General features: G+C 40.2%; 2 protein-coding genes across 6 annotated transcripts in view; one reads left to right on the top strand and one right to left on the bottom strand.

The window, feature by feature from the left end:
• The window catches only part of IFTAP (intraflagellar transport associated protein), a 68,207-nt gene that overhangs the window by 54,160 nt on the left and 4,906 nt on the right, over nt 1-9,141 (bottom strand). Inside the window, exon 1 of one of the 5 annotated variants that reach the window (XM_046648998.1) lies at nt 5,468-5,488. The exons of the other annotated variants lie outside the window; for them this stretch is intronic. The gene's annotated coding sequence lies outside the window, so the exon portion shown is untranslated. Of the gene's footprint in view, nt 1-5,467; nt 5,489-9,141 lie in introns of those variants that run through there. 5 annotated transcript variants of the gene reach the window in all.
• Nucleotides 7,473-9,141, top strand: part of RAG2 (recombination activating 2) — an 8,517-nt gene continuing 6,848 nt past the window's right edge. Inside the window, exon 1 of the mRNA XM_046648996.1 lies at nt 7,473-7,529. The gene's annotated coding sequence lies outside the window, so the exon portion shown is untranslated. The remainder of the gene's footprint in view (nt 7,530-9,141) is intronic.

Genomic DNA, 9,141 nt, shown 5'->3' with positions numbered 1-9,141 from the left:
TTACCCCCGTTAGATTGGCAAAAACATCCAAAACCAAGAACGACAAATGTTGGAGAGGTTGTGGAGAAAGAGGAACCCTCATACACTGTCGGAGGGAATGCAAACTGGTACAGCCACTATGGAAAACAGTATGGAGATTTCTCAAAAAGTTAAAAATAGAAATACCCTATGACCCAGCCATCTCATTACTGGGTATCTATCCTAAGAACCTGATATCAGATATCTCAAGAGTCCGTTGCACCCCTATGTTCATTGCAGCATTATTTACAATAGCCAAGACGTGGAACCAGCCTACATGCCCAGAAACTGATGATTGGATAAAGAAGATGTGGTATATATACACAACGGAATACTACTCAGCCATAAAAAAAGACGAAATTGGCCCATTCACAACAACGTGGATGGACCTCGAGGGTATTATGTTAAGCGAAATAAGTCAGTCAGAGAAAGACGAACTCTATATGACTCCACTCATAGGTGGAAATTAGTATATTGAGAAGGAGATCTGATCGGTGGTTACCAGGGAAAAGGGGGGGTGGGGGGAGGGTATGGAGGGGGAAGTGGTGTACCCACAACATGACTAACAAAAATGTACAACTGAAATCTCACAAGGTTGTAATCTATCATAACATTAATAAAAAAAAATAAAATAAAATAAAAAAATAAAAAAAAGCAGATTACCTGTGGACATAGAATCTGAAGGAGATACCCATAAGGCAAATTTCAGAAAAACCATTGTTTTTTAAATCAGGAAAATTATCATTTTACTACCATTTTTGTTTCCTTACTTGCTTTTTTGAAAAGTTAAGATCATGTATAATTACAGGTAAATATCCTAACTTCACCCGCTAACAAAACTCCTACAAGCACATTAACTGACCTTAGACTAGTACATTTATCAAGTACATTTATTTATTTATGTCCAATACACATATTTCAACCATATTCAGAACTGACCTCCTACCCTCAGAAATGGTGTCAGCTCTGTCAGTGAGCCGTGGACCACGACTGAGGGTCGCAGAGAACGTTTCAAGGTCCCTATAAAGCTGTGACTCCACAAGGCAGTAGAGTTTCCGAGTCAACTTTACAGCTCTATAATCATGCAATAATATTTCAATATAAAAGACTTACTAGCACAGCTGTAATCCCACCTTCACATGGGATGCAACGTCCCATTAATGCTTATTTTTTTTATCTGTGTTGTACAACAGCTGTAACCCAAAGGCATCCACTCCATATTGAGGTCATCCTTTCTCTCCAGCCTCCTGAGCCGTCAGCCACCTGCACTGTGCACAGCACTCTGACAAAACCAGAAAGCGAACCCTGCACATAGTTAGGAGGTGTAGACCAACTGAACTAAGTCGCCTCTGCTCGCAGAAATGCGTTTCTAAGTGTTTCAAAATGCCAGATCTTGCAAATAAAATCGACCTTTTCCTCTGACATTCTCTTAAAAGAAAACAAGATTTTAAAGGTATATTTCTTAGCTATGTTTTATTCTAAATTCCCATGACTGCAGAATAATAAACGGGTGTCAGGAGGTAGTCCAGCGCTTCCCTACCTTCCAGTCTCTCAGCGTTTCATTGCCATTTTGCCTCGATGTATCCGTACACAAATACGCACACATAAAAAATTTCTTTTTCCACATGGTTTTTACACTCAAAGGTAGAAATTAAGAAATACAAATTCCCTCCTCTCTAAAAATAAAATTAAGTGAATTTTTTTCTAGCGTAACACTGTAAAACACCTCCGAAATTTTTCTCCATTTTATTTTACAGCAGAGTCCACCTTAAATGAGAGAATGTGGAAACTTGGGAAAATACCAGTCTTTCTGGTCAAGTGGCCATATTTAATTAATTGCTTTAAATAAAAAATGACAAGTCACTTGTCACGTTCTTATCGTGACAATCCATCATACTAACTGTAGATTGCTTCCTTCTATCTATTTCCTTTTTCTTCCTCTTTTCTCCTCTTTGCCACTTTCAGTTGTGGCTCCTACTGTGGGATTCATTCAACAAGCCAAACATCTCCCTTTCCTATACTATTTATATTGTTTCCTTAAAAATCAGCCACTTATTAAAAAAGGAAAAATTGCCTATGCCTATCCAAATGCTATGGGAAGTTCCCAGTGACCTTATTTCAATGTAATTTAAGTTGCTTCTCCCTTTATAAAATGGGAATGGAAAAGCGTGAGAAGTACACTGCACTTCTTGAAAACACTGTCAGGAGTTCACAGAAGAGTGTTTCACCCCTGCCCCCACCAACCCACCACATACACACACCCCTGCAGCTGCAGTACTCTTGTCAAGTTGTTTCAACTTTTCTGGCCTTAAGTAGTTTGAATGTAAATATAAAGAGACTGGACTGGAGTTTCTCCCATCTCTGACATTCTATTTTCCTCCAATTACGCTTCCTTTTCATTCAATTACTATATCAGTATACCCCCTTACCAAGTCATTTATCTTCCTTGTGGAATAAAAATTATTTTATTCTGCAGTTACGCTGACTTGTATTTTGTCCACTGCTCTCGCATTTAAGGCAGGAGAAATCAATATATTTCAGTAGGAGCTTGAATTTGATTCTACCTCAAGGTTTAAGAATGGGCTGAGTAACCTATAATTGTGATTTCTCGGTGACCTTTTAAGGGTGAGCATGGGAAGAATGTGGTCATCCGCAATCAAACATCGCTTCATCCCACCAGGACGTATGCTCCTTAAGGGCAAGACCTGTCTGTCATCCTTTTTCTAATTCTCCACATGACTCTGTACATACTGGACACTCCATAAATGTTGTTTACTATTTCAGATTTTGTTTCTGTGCCAAGGACTCTGGTAGATCAGGGATGCTAACTGAGATACCGCAAGTCAAACACTCTCCTGGTGGTGCGGCAAGAGCTCAGGGTTTTCAAATCCATTTCCAAATGTGTTACTGATTTCCAGTTTCTTCAAGAAACAACTAACCCACTCAGCAACTAACCGTTATGCTCCAAACTGCCTCTTTTTTGGTGTTAGTAAAATGCAAAGGAGGGGCGGGCCCCGTGGCCAAGTGGTTATGTTCACGCACTCCACTGTGGCAGCCCAGGGTTTCTCTGGTTCGGATCCTGGGCGCAGACATGGCACGGCTCATCAGGCCACGCTGAGGCAGCGACCACACAGCACAAGCAGAGGCACTCACAACTAGGATACACAGCTGTGTACTGGGGGGCTTTGGGGCGAAGAAGAAAAAAGATTGGCAACAGATGTCAGCTCAGGTGCCAATCTTTAAAAAAAAAAAAAGATACAGGGGCAGCCCCATGGCAGAGTGGTTAAATTCGGTGCTCCACTTCGGGGCCCTGGGTTTCACCAGTTCACATCCTGGGCGCACACATGGCACCGCTCATCAGGCCATGCTGAGGCAGCATCCCACATGCCAAAACTAGAAGGACCCACAACTAAAATATACAACTATGTACTGGGGGGGTTGGGGGAGAAAAAAAGCAGGAAAAAAAATGCAAAGGATAAAAGACTTGCCTAAATATATCCATGGTTTCTATGTTGTGTTTCTTCTTTTGTATTTACTGTGGAGATACCCAATACTCCACCTTTATGAGAGGTGTCTTTGTTGCTGGAATTTCAAGTACCATAATCATTACTATATAACATGAAAAGTAAGAAAATCACCCAAAATTTTCTTCACCCAAAAAAACACCCAAAGAGAAAGTCACCATGGAAGTAACTAGAAGAGACGATGATGCTTTTTAAAGGAAGGACCAACATTTCAAATGGTCAGAATCAACCAAGCAACGGAGCTACTAATCAGTTTTTTTAAAAAAGAAAAAGCCATGAAAATATATCCAAATATTTTTCAAAAAAAATGAAAATAGTCACCCAAATATATTTATAGCATCATCATCATCAGACAAGATTTGTTGAGTACATTCTTTATGCCAGATATCTTGCATACATTAGTCCTCACAATAAGGCGGGTACTGTCCACGTTTAGAGGTGAGGAAACCGAAGCTCAAAAAGGTCGTTCAGCTAGTAAGCAGCCGAACTGAGACTCAGACCCAGATCCATCTACCTCTGACCACTGCATTCTGTCATCTAAGCCACATGGAGGCTGACTAAATAACCAACAACAGCAGATGGTCAGATAAATTGTTAGATTTCCTTAATGGAATTTTAGGCAACTTACTAAAAAAGTATAAAGTGGAAATAAAATAGACATTTCATAGCATCTATGAAGTAATGTTATATTTAAAAGATAAAATTTAAATGCATTCTCCTTATAACTAGGTAAAAATGTGTATCTATTTGGATAAAAATTAGAAGAGAGCACAAAGAAATGAAAAATTCTATGGTTAGGTGACGGGCTTACTGGGTGGTATATATTTTTATTAATAAATTGTTTTAAAATTAAGTCAGCTATAGTAATCAAGAGAGTGTGGTATTGGTGGAATATACAAATAGATCAACGGAAAAGAATAGAGAGCCCAGAAACAGATCCACATAAATACAGTTAACTGATCTTTGACAAAGGAGCAAAGGCAATACAATGGAGCATAGACAGTCCTTTCAACAAGGGGCTGGAACAACTGGACACCACATGCAAAACAATGAATCTAGACACAGATCTTACACCCTTCACAAGAATTAACTCAAAATAGATCACAGACCTAAACATAAAACGCAAAACTATAAAGCTCCCAGAACACAGAAGGAAACCTAGGTGACACTGGCTATGGCAATGACAACACTAAAGTACAATCCAGGAAAGAAAATACTGTATGATTGCACTCATACGTGGAAGACAACAAATACATGGATAAAGATAACAGATTAGTGGTTACCAGAGGGGAAGGGGGGTGGGGAGTGGGCAAAAGGGATAAAGCAGCACATATGTATGGTGACAGATAAAAATTGGACTACGGGGGTGAACATGATGAAGTGTATTCAGCAACTGATAAACAATAATGTACACCTGAAATTACACAATGTTATAAACCACTATAATCCCAATAAAATTACTTAAAAAAAAAGAAATAATTGATAAGCTAGACTTTTGCTCTGTGAAAGACACTGACAAGAGAATGAAAAGACAAGCCACAGGCTGGGAGAAAATATTTGTAAAAGATACATCTGATAAAGGACTATTATCCAAAATATACAAAGAACTTTTAAAATTCAACAATAAGAAAACGACTCAATTAAAAAATGGGCCAAAGACCTTAACAGACACCTCACCAAAGAAGATATACAGACGCCAAATAAGGACATGAAAAGATGTTCCACATGGTATGTCATAAGGGAAATGCAAACTAAAACAACGAGATACCACTACACACCTATTAGAATGGCCAAAATCTAGAACACGGACAACACCACATGCTGGCAAGGTTGTGCAGCAAAAGGAACTCTCATTCATTGCTGATGGGAATGCAAAATCACACAGCAACTCTGGTAGTTTCTTACAAAACTAAACATACTCTTACCATACGATCCATTAATCACGTTCTTGGTATTTACACAAAGGAAGTGAAAACTTCTATCCATACAAAAACCTGCACACGGATGTTTTCAGAAGCTTTGTCCATAAGATGCCCTTCAACATGAGAATGAATAAATAAACTGCGTACATCCAGACGAGGTAATATATTCAGTGCTAAAGAGAAATGAGCTACCAAGCCACGAAAATACACGGAAGAAACTAAAATGCACGTGAGTACGTGAAAGAAGCCAATCTGAAAAGGCTACACAGTACATGATTCCAACTATATGACAGTCTAGAAAAGGCAAAACTATGGAGACGGTAAAAAGATCAGTGCTTGCCAGGGGTTGCGGGGGAGGGGGAGTGAATAAGGCGGAGCACAGAATATTTTTAGGGCAGTGAAACTACTCTGTATGATATATGTCATTATACATCAGTCTAAACCCATAGAATATATAAAACCAAGAGGGAACCCTAATGTAAACTACGGACTTTATGTAACAACGATGTGTCAGAGTACCTTCACCAATGGTAACAAATGTACCTCTGATGGGGAATGCTGATAATGCGGGAAGGGGGTCTATGCATGAGTGGGGCAGGAGGTATAAATGAGAAATCTCTGTACCTTATTTTGTAGTGGACCTAAAACTGCTCTAAAAAATAAAGTCTATTAAAAAATTAAATTAAAAAAAAAAATAAAAAATTAATGGATCTTGGGGCTGGCCCAGGGGTGCAGCGGTTAAGTTCCCACGTTCCGCTTCTAGGCGGCCAGGAGTTCGCTGGTTCAGATCCTGGGTGCAGACATGGCACCGCTTGGCACGCCATGTAGTGGTAGGTATCCCACGTATAAAGTAGAGGAAGATGGGCATGGATGTTAGCTCAGGGCAAGGCTTCCTCAGCAAAAAGAGGAGGACTGGCAGTAGTTAGCTCAGGGCTAATCTTCCTCAAAAAAAAAAGAGAAAAATTAATGGATCTTTTGTTTATTTTTCCTTCGACTGTGAAACTTTGGGGTGGGAGTGGGGGAGGCTACCAACATAGATTTTGTTATTGACCACTGTGGAATATCTTCCTTGGCTGAGCACTTTAAGACATTATCTCATTTAATCCTTTTTTTTTCTCCCCAAAGCCCCAGTACATTGTTGTACATCCTAGTTCTAAATCCTTCTAGTTCTATGTGGGACACCGCCAGAGCACAGCTTGATGAGCGTGTGTAGTCTATGTCCAGGATCTGAACTGGCAAACCCCAGGCCACCGAAGCAGAGCGTGTGAACTTAACCACTATGCCACCAGGCCGGGCCCCTCATTTAATCTTTTTGCAACAATATTTTTGAGGTAAATATTTCTTTGATCCCTATTTCAGAGATGAGGAAACAGATGCTTAAAGATTAAGATGACTCTCCCCAGAAAATGGCCGAGCTGGTAGAGAAAACCAGGTTGGCTTGACCCCAAAGCCCATTTTCTTAATCAAGCCACTGCACAATATTACACAGCAGCTCCCGGATACAAAGTTGATAATAGGCCCCCAATAACTAGAACTCCTTCTGAGCCTCGCATTAAAGAAAACGGGACTGTTAAAGAGCAATTCAAAGTCAAAATAACTGACATCAGTATTAGTAGTCTCTGCTTTAGAAAAAATAATTCCCCCTGTGATTCAGAATAGTATTTATTAAAATTACAGTAATTATAATCACTTTCTCCTGTTCTTCTAAAATGTTTTTAATAAAAATATAAACCAGGTTTCAACCAGATTTTTTTTTGTCTTTACAGACAAATAGTGGATTGTATTTCCATTGTTCCCCAGTAAGGAAATAGTTAAATCTTGAGGGTACACCCTGGCAGATATCTCCCTCAACCATCTACAGAAAAAAAAAGGTCACAGTCAGTTACTCCCGTTAGAGCAGCATTCACCGGAACCTCTGTAGGCACATACGAGCTCCACCGGCAGCCTTCTGCTCGCAGGGTCCGGTCCGAGGGGGCAGGCAGTGAATCTTCCCTCAGCGCTGACAGTTAACACCTGGTTTAGCGGCAGAGACTCAGAGAGGGCGAGCAGTCCCTCTGGCCGTCAGGTAGGTCAATACCTTCATTCCTACCAACGCTGCAGGACAGGAGCCCAGGGGTGTGGCTTTAACGGAAGGACAATGGCACCCTAAGGCAGCGTGTTAGTTCCAGGTGGACTGGGGGTCAAGCCGGGAAGGGATGATGAGAATTTGGAAGCAGTGGGGCTTCCTGGTCTCAGGCTCCTGCAAGGATTTAGTCCCTGTGGCACCAGTGCCTATGGATTAATCTCAGAGCCTAAACGCTTCTCTGGCCTAAGCGTCAGAAGGAAACCTAACCCTAGTTTTACCGCCAGCAAAAACCAAGTAACAGATGCCTCAAATCTGATGATCCGTGCAAGGCAGTGTTAACTCATGCACTCAATGGCTGTAGAGACATGAGGTTCCCTGAAATTCTGGAGCAATCAGGAAAACATGGGCAACACGATCAGCAAGATTTAAGCCTTCAGAGTCCAGTCCTTTGTTTGGAAGGAAAAACGTCAGTTCAGACACGGGAAACTACAAACCCAGACCTCATACCATTAGTCCTCTTTCGATGCTCAACGATGCCCTCGCTTCACTGTGAATAAATGAAAACCTCCTTGCTGAGGAACGTTAGCGTGGGGTTGGGAAAACTGCATCAATTTATTGGTCCTATCTTTCTGTCTTTTAAAAAGCACCTTTAATGTACTGGCTTTGAAACTTCCTTCAGTTGAAGAATAGTGTCTTCTTTTTCAAAATCTGCCTATTTTTATCTAGCCTATTTAAAGAAAATCACTTCAGTGGATTATTTTAGTTCTAGTATAACCTTTCAAAAATCTTTTAAAAACCAGGCTATGACTAATATTAAAACCATGGAAAACATATGAGTCTACTCCAGTGAAAACATATTTGTCAGTAAAGCAAAATTGAAAAAGCTAAATAAATAAGGCAAAATAATGTGAAAACATTTTCAATGTTGCTATTTACTCTTTAAATATATAAGTCATCCGGCCATGGTTTAAATGGGTAATCTAAAAATTAAATACACAAATGCTATGAACTATGAGTTACGCGAGGAGGTAATTCATCTTACCAGTAATAAACTTTATCGCTCTTCTTAGGACCCTAATATTATGAAATAAGCCAACATCAGGGCATCGAAGGGAGTACAGGTCAGAAATCCTTAGGGACCCAAACTAAGCTACAAAATGGGTAGAATTCTTTATGTCTTGTCAAAGGAAAGGTTTCGGTTTAATCTATGATAATTGTATTTTCACTTAGCAGAAGCCGAAATCCCTATCACAACACTAAAATGAAGACAGAGGGCTACAATGAAAACATTTTTTTTTTAAAGCTTGCTGTTTAAAAGCAGGTGTTTGTGGCGTGTGGTTACCCCCTGGGATCTGGAATCCATTACCCCTGTACAGCTTGCTTTATATCCTAATAGTCTTCAAAGGCATTTAAAACAAGCAGGTGTTGGTTTCAGCACTGCCTCCACCCAAACGTGGGCAACGCTGACAATCATCCCACATCATGCCGAGCGCAATCACTTACGGTTTCCATTAAGAGAACTGAGGTCAACATTATGTCCTTTTAGTGCCTCTGAAGGGCACTTCCTCAGTTGCACAGATGCCTTCTCTTCTGTATACTTGGACAGGCCATG

Source organism: Equus quagga, unplaced genomic scaffold (genome assembly GCF_021613505.1).
Source record: "Equus quagga isolate Etosha38 unplaced genomic scaffold, UCLA_HA_Equagga_1.0 HiC_scaffold_162_RagTag, whole genome shotgun sequence".
NCBI lineage: Eukaryota > Metazoa > Chordata > Mammalia > Perissodactyla > Equidae > Equus > Equus quagga.
Note: the sequence above shows the minus strand (reverse complement) of the source record. Positions and strands in the feature narration are given on the sequence as shown.